Source organism: Nicotiana tomentosiformis, unplaced genomic scaffold (assembly GCF_000390325.3).
Source record: "Nicotiana tomentosiformis unplaced genomic scaffold, ASM39032v3 Un00343, whole genome shotgun sequence".
Lineage (NCBI taxonomy): Eukaryota > Viridiplantae > Streptophyta > Magnoliopsida > Solanales > Solanaceae > Nicotiana > Nicotiana tomentosiformis.
In genome coordinates, this window is record NW_027174902.1 from 1 (window position 1) to 12,500 (window position 12,500).

Genomic DNA, 12,500 nt, shown 5'->3' on the forward strand with positions numbered 1-12,500 from the left:
GGTACTTTTATTTGTACTGACGTCCCTTTTTCCTGGGGACGCTGCATTTCATGCCCGCATGTCCCGATAGATAGGTTTATAGTCATCCTATTAGGCTATCAGCTCAGTGAAAGGTGTTGGTGCACTCCACTTGCTCCGGAATTACCTATTTAGTCAGTATGCTTTGGACATGTATTGATTGGTATGGCGGGGCCCTGTCCTAGCTTTTATGACATTTATGTACTCTTAGAGGATTGTAGACATATGTCATGTATATGGATGATTGTATGGCCTTGTCGGCCTATGTTTTAAGTGTACAAATGATCATTTTGGTCTTATAGGCCCGTATGTCACGTGTATAAGTTTGTATACCATGTTGGTCGTCCTATGTCGAGTATTCTCTTATGTTTAATTCTGGTTATCTCATGATGGCCTTTCCGGCTCATTTACCCATGATTGTATGATAAGAAGGATACGTTATGTTGTTACTCGGTTGAGTTAGGCACCGGGTGCCCATCACGGCCCTTCGGTTTGGGTTGTGACAGCGTATTTGGGTGAACGCTCCTGCTTCCATCCATTTAGAGAAATAGTCAATTAAAACCAAAAGAAATCATACATTACCTCGCCCTGCTGGGAGGGGGCAGTAACTACCTGACCGGTCATTTTACTTTCTAGATCCTCATTCCCGTAAATAAGACTCCCCGTACATGCTTTTAATGTTTTATGACTTACGGGGATGGTTAGTTCGGGTTTGGAAGGGACCTGGTTGAAATCGGAACACGTAGTTCCTTAAAAATGGCTTGAAATGGTTAAGTTTGACTTGAGTCAACATTTTCAGTAAACGACATTGGAATCGAGATTTGACGGTCCCAATAGATTTGTATGATGATTTTGGACTTGGGCGTATGTTTGGATCGGGTTTTGGATGACCCGGGGACGTTTCGGCGCTTAATATTAAAAGTTGGCGCATTGAAAGTTTTCAAGTTCTTTAAATTTGGTTTGAAGTAGGTTTTTGTGTCATCGAGATCCGTTTGGAATTTCGAGCCTAGGGATAGTTCCGTATGGTAATTTATGACTTGCACGCAAAATTTGGTATCATTTCGAGCAGTCTAAGTATGATTCAACACGTTCGGAGTAAGTTGGAAGAACTTGAAGTTCATAATTTGATTCCATTTGGTTTTGGGGTGAGATTCTTAGTTTCGTTGTTGTTTTTTGAGTTTTGAGAGTTCGAGCAAGTCTATATTATGTTTATGGACTTGTTGGTGCAATTGGACGGGGTCTCGGGGGCTCAGGTGCGTTTCGAACTGCCCGGAGCTAAGTCCATAACTGTTGGTGTGCTGGTTCTGGTATCCTTCTTCGCGAACGCGGAAGGACCCTTGCGTTCGCGATGAAGGATTTGGGGACTGGAAGCTCTTGCTCTTCGCGTTCGCGTTCGCGAAGATAGGGCCGCGTTCGTGGAGGCTTGGAACTGTTGGACTTCGCATTCGCGATTAACTAACCGCGTTCGTGTAGGAGCCTAGGCCTGGGCCTGGGCCTGGGAACCTTCATTGCCTTTCACGTTCGCAAGTGGAGGCCCGCGTTCGTGATAAGTGGGCTCGTTCTCGAAGATTGGGCCGCGTTTGCGGATGCTAACCATAGGCCTTCGCGTTCGCAGTTGACGCATCGCGTTCGCGTAGAAGGCCTGGGCCTAGGCCTAGGAAACTTCGTTGCCCTTCACGTTCGTGAGTGGAGTCACGCGTTCGAATGCAATGATATCCCCATCTTGAAAAGCCAAAAGTAAACGTCGCGTAAAGGACACTGAGCCTGAGCCTGAGCCGGAACCACTAGATTCTTTCCCTATCGAATGTAGAGCCTGAGCCCTGAGCCTGAGCCCTGAGCCTGAGCCCTGAGCCTGAGCCCTGAGCCTGAGCCCTGAGCCTGAGCCTGAGCCTGAGCCTGAGCCTGAGCCTGGGCCACTGAGCCTGAGCCTAGGCCTAGGCCTGAGCCTGAGCCTAGGCCTGAGCCTGGGCCTAGGCCTAGGCCTAGGCCTAGGCCTGAGGCCTGAGCCTGAGGCCTGAGCCTGAGCCTGAGGCCTGAGCCTGGGCCTAGGCCTAGGCCTAGGCCTGAGCCTAGGCCTGGGCCTGAGGCCTGAGGCCTGGGCCTGAGCCCTGGGCCTGGGCCTGAGGCCTGAGCCTGAGCCTGGGCCTGAGCCTGAGCCTGGGCCTGAGGCCTGGGCCTGGGCCTGAGCCTGAGCCTGAGGCCTGGGCCTGAGGCCTGGGCCTGAGCCTGGGCCTGGGCCTGAGGCCTGGGCCTAGGCCTGGGCCTGGGAGCCTGAGCCTGAGCCTGAGCCTGAGCCTGGGCCTAGGCCTGAGCCTAGGCCTGAGCCTGAGCCTAGGCCTGAGCCTGGGCCTGGGCCTAGGCCTGAGCCTGAGCCTGGGCCTGAGGCCTGAGCCTGGGCCTAGGCCTAGGCCTGAGCCTGAGCCGCCTGAGCCTGAGCCTGAGGCCTGAGCCTGAGCCTGAGGCCTGAGGCCTGAGGCCTAGGCCTGGGCCTAGGCCTAGGAAACTCCGTCACGTAGAAGCCTGGGCCTAGGCCTGGGCCTGAGCCTAGGCCTGGGCCTAGGCAACCCAGTGCGTAGAAGCCTGGGCCTGAGCCTGGGCAACCGTAGGAGCCTAGGCCTGGGCCTGGGCCTGGGCCTGAGGCCTGAGGCCTGGGCCACTGAGGCCTGAGCCCTGAGCCTGAGCCCTGAGCCTGAGCCCTGAGCCTGAGCCCTGAGCCTCACGTAGAAGCCTGGGCCTAGGCCTGGGCCTAGGCCTAGGCCTGAGCCTGAGCCTGGGCCTGAGCCCTGAGCCCTGAGGCCTAGGCCTGAGCCCTAGGCCTAGGCCTGAGCCTGAGCCTGGGCCCTGGGCCTGAGCCCTGGGCCTGAGCCCTGGGCCTAGGCCTAGGCCTGAGCCCTGGGCCTAGGCCTGAGCCCTGAGGCCTAGGCCTGGGCCTGAGCCTAGGCCACTGGGCCTGAGGCCTGAGCCTGAGCCTGAGCCTGAGCCTGGGCCACTAGGCCTAGGCCTGAGGCCTTAACTAACCGCGTTCGTGTAGGAGCCTAGGCCTGGGCCTGGGCCTGGGCCTGGGCCTGGGCCTGAGCCTGAGCCTGAGCCTGAGCCTGAGCCTGAGCCTAGGCCTAGGCCTGAGCCTGGGCCCCTGAGCCTGAGCCTGAGCCTGAGCCTGAGCCTGAGCCTGAGCCTAGGCCTGAGCCCTGGGCCTGAGCCTGAGGCCTGGGCCTGAGGCCTGAGCCCTGGGCCTGGGCCCTGGGCCACTGGGCCTAGGCCTAGGCCTGGGCCTAGGCCTGAGCCTGGGCCTGGGCCACTGGGCCTGAGGCCTGGGCCTAGGCCTGGGCCTGGTCGACCCAGTTGCCTTACGCTTTCGCATGTTGGGCCCCGCATTTGCGAGGAGTAAGCGCCCCAGTGCATCACGTTCGGCATGGAGAAGGTCGCATTCACGTAGAAGCCTGGGCCTAGGCCTGGGCCTGGTCGACCCAGTTGCCTTACGCTTTCGCATGTTGGGCCCCGCATTTGCGAGGAGTAAGCGCCCCAGTGCTTCGCATGGAGAAGGTCGCATTCACGTAGAAGCCTGGGCCTAGGCCTGGGCCTGGTCGACCCAGTTGCCTTACGCTTTCGCATGTTGGGCCCCGCATTTGCGAGGAGTAAGCGCCCCAGTGCATCACGTTCGCATAGGTCCTCTCGTGTTCGCATAGAGCCTTTTCCTGGGCTCTTCAGTTTAGCCATCGTGATCGCCTCACGTTCGCGATGAGAATTCGGGGACGCTCGCGTATGCAGGGCCGCGTTCGCAGATGCCTGGACCCCTTTGGCCTTCGCGTTCACATTGGGCAGGCCCTATTCGCGTAGAAGCCTGGGCCTGAGCCTGGGCAACCCAGTTGCCTTACGCGTTCGCGTGTTAGGCCTCGCGTTCCCGAGGAGTAGGCTTCGTGTTCGCATGGAGAAGGTCGCATTCACGTAGAAGCCTGGGCCTAGGCCTGGGCCTGGTCGACCCAGTTGCCTTAGAGCCTGAGCCTGAGCCTGAGCCTGAGCCTGAGCCTGAGCCCTGAGCCTGAGCCTGAGCCTGGGCCTAGGCCTGAGGCCTGAGCCTGAGCCTGGGCCTGAGCCCTGGGCCTGAGGCCTGAGCCTAGGCCTAGGCCTGAGCCTGAGCCTGAGCCTGAGGCCTGAGCCTAGGCCTAGGCCTGAGCCTAGGCCTGAGGCCTGAGGCCTGGGCCTAGGCCTGAGGCCTGAGCCTAGGCCTGAGCCTGAGCCTAGGCCTAGGCCTGAGCCTAGGCCTGAGCCTGAGCCTGAGCCTGAGCCTGAGCCTAGCCCTGAGCCTGAGCCCTGAGCCTGAGCCTGAGCCTGAGCCTGAGCCTGAGCCTGAGCCTGAGCCTGAGCCTGACCTGAGCCTGAGCCTGAGCCTGAGCCTGAGCCTGAGCCTGAGCCTGAGCCTGAGCCTGAGCCTGAGCCCCTGAGCCTGAGCCTGAGCCTGAGCCTGAGCCCTGAGCCTGAGCCCTGAGGACACTGAGCCTGAGCCTGAGCCTGAGCCTTGAGCCTGAGCCTGAGCCTGAGCCCTGAGCCTGAGCCTGAGCCTGAGCCTGAGCCCTGAGCCTGAGCCCTGAGCCTGAGCCCTGAGCCTGAGCCCTGAGCCTGAGCCCTGAGCCTGAGCCCTGAGCCTGAGCCCTGAGCCTGAGCCCTGAGCCTGAGCCCTGAGCCTGAGCCCTGAGCCTGAGCCCTGATGCTGTCATTTTGAACGTCGCGTAAAGGACACTGAGCCTGAGCCTGAGCCGGAACCACTAGATTCTTTCCCTATCGAATGTAGAGCTGCGATTAAACGAGCTTCATATTTGTGAAGTTTGATAGATGAATTAGGAGGAAAACCAAGTGGAGGTTCCATCACTTCATTCCTTAGTAGTTTTGAATGCAATGATATCCCCATCTTGAAAAGCCAAAAGTAAACGTCGCGTAAAGGACACTGAGCCTGAGCCTGAGCCTGAGCCTGAGCCTGAGCCTGAGCCTGAGCCCTGAGCCTGAGCCCTGAGCCTGAGCCCTGAGCCTGAGCCCTGAGCCTGAGCCCTGAGCCCTGAGCCGTTGAACCTGAGCCTGAGCCTGAGCCTGAGCCTGAGCCTGAGCCTGAGCCTGAGCCTGAGCCTGAGCCCTGAGCCTGAGCCCTGAGCCTGAGCCTGAGCCTGAGCCTGAGCCTGCGTAGAAGCCTGGGCCTGGGCCTGGGCCTGGGCAACCCAGCCTGAGCCTGAGCCTGAGCCTGAGCCTGAGCCTGAGGCCCTAGGCCACTGAGGCCTGAGCCTGGGCCTGAGGCCTGAGCCTAGGCCCTGAGCCTGAGCCTGAGGCCTAGGCCTAGGCCTGAGCCTGAGCCTGAGCCTGAGGCCTGAGCCTGAGCCTGAGCCTGAGCCTGAGCCTGAGCCTGAGCCTGAGCCTGAGCCTGAGCCCTGGGCCTAGGCCTAGGCCTAGCCTGAGCCTGAGCCTGAGCCTGAGCCTGAGCCTGAGCCTGAGCACACTGAGCCTGAGCCTGAGCCCTGAGCCTGAGCCGAGGCCCTGAGCCTGGGCCTGGGCAACCGTAGAAGCCTGGGCCTAGGCCTGGGCCTGGTCGACCCAGTTGCCTTACGCTTTCGCATGTTGGGCCCCGCATTTGCGAGGAGTAAGCGCCCCAGTGCATCACGTTCGCATAGGTCCTCTCGTGTTCGCATAGAGCCTTTTCCTGGGCTCTTCAGTTTAGCCATCACGATCGCGAGAGCTTGGCCGCGGTCGCGTGTAAGGACCCCTTAGAAGAATCATCTTTTAAAAACGGGAGTAAGGCTATTTTGGCTCATTTTCTTTCAGTTCTCGAAGATTGGGCCGCGTTTGCGGATGCTAACCATAGGCCTTCGCGTTCGCAGTTGACGCATCGCGTTCGCGTAGAAGGCCTGGGCCTAGGCCTAGGAAACTCCGTTGCCCTTCATGTTCGTGAGCCTGGGCCTAGGCCTGAGCCACTAGGCCTAGGCCTGAGCCTGAGCCTGAGCCTAGGCCTGAGCCCTGGGCCTGAGCCACTGAGCCTGAGCCTGAGCCTGAGCCCTGAGCCTGAGCCCTGAGCCTGAGCCCTGAGCCTGAGCCCTGAGCCTGAGCCCTGAGCCTGAGCCCTGAGCCTGAGCCCTGAGCCTGAGCCCTGAGCCTGAGCCCTGAGCCTGAGCCCTGAGCCTGAGCCCTGAGCCTGAGCCCTGAGCCTGAGCCCTGAGCCTGAGCCCTGAGCCTGAGCCCTGAGCCTGAGCCCTGAGCCTGAGCCCTGAGCCTGAGCCCTGAGCCTGAGCCCTGAGCCTGAGCCCTGAGCCTGAGCCCTGAGCCTGAGCCCTGAGCCTGAGCCCTGGGACACTGAGCCTGAGCCTGAGCCTGAGCCTGAGCCTGAGCCCTGAGCCTGAGCCTGAGCCTGAGCCTGAGCCTGAGCCTGAGCCTGAGCCAAAGGACACTGAGCCTGAGCCTGAGCCTGAGCCTGAGCCTGAGCCTGAGCCTGAGCCTCGCGTAAAGGACACTGAGCCTGAGCCTGAGCCTGAGCCTGAGCCTGAGCCTGAGCCCTGAGCCTGAGCCTGAGCCTGAGCCTGAGCCTGAGCCTGAGCCTGAGCCTGAGCCTGAGCCTGAGCCTGAGCCTGAGCCTGAGCCTGAGCCTGAGCCTGAGCCCTGAGCCTGAGCCTGAGCCTGAGCCTGAGCCTGAGCCTGAGCCTGAGCCTGAGCCTGAGCCTGAGCCCTGAGCCTGAGCCCTGAGCCTGAGCCCTGAGCCTGAGCCCTGAGCCTGAGCCCTGAGCCTGAGCCCTGAGCCTGAGCCCTGAGCCTGAGCCCTAGGCCTAGGCCTGAGGCCTGAGGCCTAGGCCTAGGCCTGAGGCCTAAGCCTGAGGCCTGAGCCTGAGCCTGAGCCCTGAGCCACTGAGCCTGAGCCTGAGCCTGAGCCTGAGAAAGGACACTGAGCCTGAGCCTGAGCCGGAACCACTAGCCTGAGCCTGAGCCTGAGCCTGAGCCTGAGCCACTGAGCCTGAGCCTGAGCCTGAGCCTGAGCCTGAGCCTGAGCCTGAGCCTGAGCCTGAGCCAGCCTGAGCCTGAGCCTGAGCCTGAGCCTGAGCCTAGGCCTGGGCCTAGGCAACCTAAAGGACACTGAGCCTGAGCCTGAGCCTGAGCCTGAGCCTGAGCCTGAGCCTGAGCCTGATCCCCAGCCTAGGCCTAGGCCTAGGCTGGTCCCCAGCCTAGGCCTAGGCCTAGGCCACTGAGCCTGAGCCTGAGCCTGAGCCTGAGCCTGAGCCTGAGCCTGAGCCTAGGCCTAGGCCTAGGCCTGAGCCTGAGCCTGAGCCTGAGCCTGAGCCACTGAGCCACTGAGCCCTGAGCCACAGGCCTGAGCCTGAGCCACTGAGCCTAAGTTCAACAGATGTGCAGCTAACTGAAATCCCCAGCCTAGGCCTAGGCCTAGGCACATTTTTTTTTATTAAAGTTGGGAAATTAGAATTGTATCTTACTTAGAGTTTTTGCCCTTCGTGTTCGCATGGAGAAGGTCGCATTCACGTAGAAGCCTGGGCCTAGGCCTGGGCCTGGTCGACCCAGTTGCCTTAGCCCTGAGCCTGAGCCCTGAGCCTGAGCCCTGAGCCTGAGCCCTGAGCCTGAGCCTGAGCCTGAGCCTGAGCCTGAGCCTGAGGCCTAGGCCTGAGGCCTGGGCCTGAGCCTGAGCCTGAGCCTGAGCCTGAGCCTGAGCCTGAGCCTGAGCCTAGGCCTGAGCCCTGGGCCACTGAGCCTGAGCCTGAGCCTGAGCCTGAGCCTGAGCCTGAGCCTGAGCCTGAGCCCCCAGCCTAGGCCTAGGCCTAGGCCTGAGGCCTGAGCCTGAGCCTAGGCCTGAGCCTGGGCCTAGGCCTAGGCCTGAGCCCTGGGCCTGAGCCTAGGCCTGAGCCTAGGCCTGAGCCCTGGGCCTAGGCCTGAGGCCTAGGCCTAGGCCTAGGCCTGAGCCTGAGCCTGAGCCTGAGCCCTGAGCCTGAGCCTGAGCCTGAGCCTGAGCCTGAGGACACTGAGCCTGAGCCTGAGCCACTGAGCCTGAGGCCTGAGCCCTGAGCCTAGGCCTGAGCCTAGGCCTGAGCCACTAGGCCTAGGCCTGGGCCTAGGCCTGAGCCACTGAGCCTGGGCCCTGGGCCTAGGCCTGAGCCCTGGGCCACTGAGCCACTGAGCCTGAGGCCTGAGCCTAGGCCTAGGCCTAGGCCTGAGCCTGAGCCTGAGCCTAGGCCTAGGCCTAGGCCTGAGCCACTGAGCCTGAGCCTGGGCCTAGGCCTGAGCCTAGGCCTGAGCCTAGGCCTGAGGCCTGAGGCCTGAGCCTGAGCCACTAGGCCTAGGCCACTGAGCCTGAGCCACTGGGCCTAGGCCCTGAGCCACCTGAGCCTGAGCCTGGGCCCTGGGCCTGGGCCACTGGGCCTGGGCCACTGAGCCTGAGCCCTGAGCCACTAGGCCCTGGGCCTGAGCCACTAGGCCACTGAGCCTGAGCCACTGAGCCATAGGCCACTGAGCCTGAGCCACTGAGCCCTGAGGCCACTGAGCCACTGGGCCTGGGCCCTGGGCCACTGAGGCCTGGGCCACTAGGCCACTGAGCCCTGAGCCCTGAGCCTGGGCCCTGGGCCACAGGCCACTGAGCCCTGAGCCTGGGCCACAGGCCTGAGGCCTGAGCCCTGAGCCTGGGCCACTGAGGCCACTGAGGCCACTGAGCCCTGAGGCCTGAGCCACTGAGCCACTGAGGCCACTGAGCCACTGAGCCTGAGCCTGGGCCTGAGCCACTGAGCCACTAGGCCACTGAGCCACTGAGCCTGAGCCTGGGCCACTGAGCCACTAGGCCACTGAGCCCAGGCCTGAGCCACTGAGCCCTGAGCCACTGGGCCTGAGGCCTGAGCCTGAGCCTGAGCCTGAGCCACTGAGCCTGAGCCTGAGCCACTGAGCCCTGGGCCCTAGGCCACAGGCCTGAGCCACTGAGCCACTGAGCCTGGGCCCCTGAGCCTGAGCCCTGAGCCTGAGCCCTGAGCCTGAGCCCTGAGCCTGAGCCCTGAGCCTGAGCCCTGAGCCTGAGCCCTGAGCCTGAGCCCTGAGCCACTGAGCCTGAGCCTGAGCCGGAACCACTAGATTCTTTCCCTATCGAATGTAGAGCTGCGATTAAACGAGCTTCTAAACGTCGCGTAAAGGACACTGAGCCTGAGCCTGAGCCGGAACCACTAGATTCTTTCCCTATCGAATGTAGAGCTGCGATTAAACGAGCTTCATATTTGTGAAGTTTGATAGATGAATTACTTCTTCAAGCCTCAAATGTAAGTTCAACAGATGTGCAGCTAACTGAAATCCCCAGCCTAGGCCTAGGCCTAGGCACATTTTTTTTTATTAAAGTTGGGAAATTAGAATTGTATCTTACTTAGAATAATCTTCTATATCTGTGTCTTTTCTTGGAATTTTTCTAGCCACTTAGACAAATTTTCCTCTAGATTTGAAGTATCTATTGGTTCTGGCAATATTGGTCCGGCTAAAACAACTGGTTTCTTGAACTTATTCTCAACAAATTCACAATATGGTCCTTCAATTTCCTTAGTAGTTTTGAATGCAATGATATCCCCATCTTGAAAAGCCAAAAGTAAACGTCGCGTAAAGGACACTGAGCCTGAGCCTGAGCCGGAACCACTAGATTCTTTCCCTATCGAATGTAGAGCTGCGATTAAACGAGCTTCATATTTGTGAAGTTTGATAGATGAATTAGGAGGAAAACCAAGTGGAGGTTCCATCACTTCATCCTCTGGAGTTGGTCTTTTTATCCCTGTTTATTATCTAGTCTTAACTTCTTCAAGCCTCAAATGTAAGTTCAACAGATGTGCAGCTAACTGAAATCCCCAGCCTAGGCCTAGGCCTAGGCACATTTTTTTTTATTAAAGTTGGGAAATTAGAATGTAGTTTTGAATGCAATGATATCCCCATCTTGAAAAGCCAAAAGTAAACGTCGCGTAAAGGACACTGAGCCTGAGCCTGAGCCGGAACCACTAGATTCTTTCCCTATCGAATGTAGAGCTGCGATTAAACGAGCTTCATATTTGTGAAGTTTGATAGATGAATTAGTCCTTAGTAGTTTTGAATGCAATGATATCCCCATCTTGAAAAGCCAAAAGTAAACGTCGCGTAAAGGACACTGAGCCTGAGCCTGAGCCGGAACCACTAGATTCTTTCCCTATCGAATGTAGAGCTGCGATTAAACGAGCTTCATATTTGTGAAGTTTGATAGATGAATTAGGAGGAAAACCAAGTGGAGGTTCCATCACTTCATCCTCTGGAGTTGGTTTTTCGCCACGCATAAGATAACCAACAGATGAAGGAGTAATAGAACCACTTAGACAAATTTTCCTCTAGATTTGAAGTATCTATTGGTTCTGGCAATATTGGTCCGGCTAAAACAACTGGTTTCTTGAACTTATTCTCAACAAATTCACAATATGGTCCTTCAATTTCCTTAGTAGTTTTGAATGCAATGATATCCCCATCTTGAAAAGCCAAAAGTAAACGTCGCGTAAAGGACACTGAGCCTGAGCCTGAGCCGGAACCACTAGATTCTTTCCCTATCGAATGTAGAGCTGCGATTAAACGAGCTTCATATTTGTGAAGTTTGATAGATGAATTAGGAGGAAAACCAAGTGGAGGTTCCATCACTTCATCCTCTGGAGTTCCGAAACCCGAAACCCTAAACCCGAAACCCTAAACCTTAAACCCTAAACCCTGAACCCTGAACCCTAAACCCTAAACCCTAAACCCTAAACCCTAAAACCTTTAACCCTAAACCCTAAACCCTAAACCCTCGCCCAAGCACGCTTAACTTCGGAGTTCTGATGGGATCCGGTGCGTTAGTGCTGGTATGATCGCATCCGACATTCCTTGCACTCTAAATTCTCTTTAACACCTTTCCTCCTTCGCGCTTTTGGTGCGAAGGTGTAAAGCCTTAAAACGACATACACTTTACGCCCATTTATCCGTTTTACGCAATTCCTCTTTTGATTTCTACTATTTTTCGCGGGCAAAGGCATTCACCACCAACAACAAGCCGCACTCGACGATAATATCACAATCACAGTCGACGACATCGCAACTAGACGTTTTACGGATGTAGTGACATGTCAAGCGCAACTAGACTTAAGGGTTAACCCCGTAAATATTTTCCTTATTTACTGCATATTGCTTTTTCTCACAATTATTTTCTTTAAAAAAAATTTATTATTTCATGTAAAAAAAATATATCGTTCATATCAAGTAAAACTCATTTGTGAATTTATTAGAGCTACCGCCGATATATTAAAAGAAGTAAGTTGCAAATATTGCCAAAAATAAAGTGATGCAACACGAGGACTTCCCAGGGGGTCACCCATCCTAGTACTACTCTCGCCCAAGCACGCTTAACTTCGGAGTTCTGATGGGATCCGGTGCATTAGTGCTGGTATGATCGCATCCGACATTCCTTGCACTCTAAATTCTCTTTTAACACCTTTCCTCCTTCCGCTTTTGGTGCGAAGGTGTAAAGCCTTAAAACGACATACACTTTACGCCCATTTATCCGTTTTACGCAATTCCTCTTTTGATTTCTACTATTTTTCGCGGGCAAAGGCATTCACCACCAACAACAAGCCACACTCGACGATAATATCACAATCACAATCAACGACATCGCAACTAGACGTTTTACGGATGTAGTGACATGTCAAGCGCAACTAGACTTATGGGTTAACCCCGTAAATATTTTCCTTATTTACTGCATATTGCTTTTTCTCACAATTATTTTATTTAAAAAAAATTTATTATTTCATGTAAAAAACAAATATCGTTCATATCAAGTAAAACTCATTTGTGAATTTACTAGAGCTACTGCCGATATATTAAAAGAAGTTTAGTTGCAAATATTGCCAAAAACAAAGGGATGCAACACGAGGACTTCCCAGGGGATCACTCATCCTAGTACTACTCTCGCCCAAGCACGCTTAACTTCGGAGTTCTGATGGGATCCGGTGCGTTAGTGCTGGTATGATCGCATCCGACATTTCTTGCACTCTAAATTCTCTTTAACACCTTTCCTCCTTCCGCTTTTGGTGCGAAGGTGTAAAGCCTTAAAACGACATACACTTTACGCCCATTTATCCGTTTTACGCAATTCCTCTTTTGATTTCTACTATTCTTCGCGGGCAAAGGCATTCACCACCAACAACAAGCCGCACTCGACGATAATATCACAATCACAATCGACGACATCGCAACTAGACGTTTTACGGATGTAGTGACATGTCAAACGCAACTAGACTTAAGGGTTAACTCCGTAAATATTTTTCTTATTTACTGCATATTGCTTTTTCTCACAATTATTTTCTTTAAAAAAAATTTATTATTTCATGTAAAAAAAAATAATGTTCATATCAAGTAAAACTCATTTGTGAATTTATTAGAGCTACCGCCGATATATTAAAAGAAGTAAGTTGCAAATATTGCCAAAAACAAAGGGG

The 12,500-nt window shown here is 55.8% G+C and overlaps 3 non-coding genes across 3 annotated transcripts in view; all 3 read right to left on the minus strand.

Annotated features, from left to right (window-relative positions):
- Positions 1–11,341: 11,341 nt before the first annotated feature.
- LOC117281254 (5S ribosomal RNA) lies at positions 11,342–11,460 on the minus strand. The gene has a single exon (XR_004511869.2). It is a non-coding gene; the product is annotated as a 5S ribosomal RNA (ribosomal RNA).
- Positions 11,461–11,920: 460 nt separating this feature from the next.
- On the minus strand, positions 11,921–12,039 carry LOC117281253 (5S ribosomal RNA). The gene has a single exon (XR_004511868.2). It is a non-coding gene; the product is annotated as a 5S ribosomal RNA (ribosomal RNA).
- A 457-nt stretch (positions 12,040–12,496) lies between these two features.
- The window catches only part of LOC117275482 (5S ribosomal RNA), a 119-nt gene continuing 115 nt past the window's right edge, over positions 12,497–12,500 (minus strand). Inside the window, exon 1 of the ribosomal RNA XR_004505665.2 lies at positions 12,497–12,500. This exon is cut by the window's right edge and continues 115 nt beyond it. This is a non-coding gene — a ribosomal RNA (5S ribosomal RNA).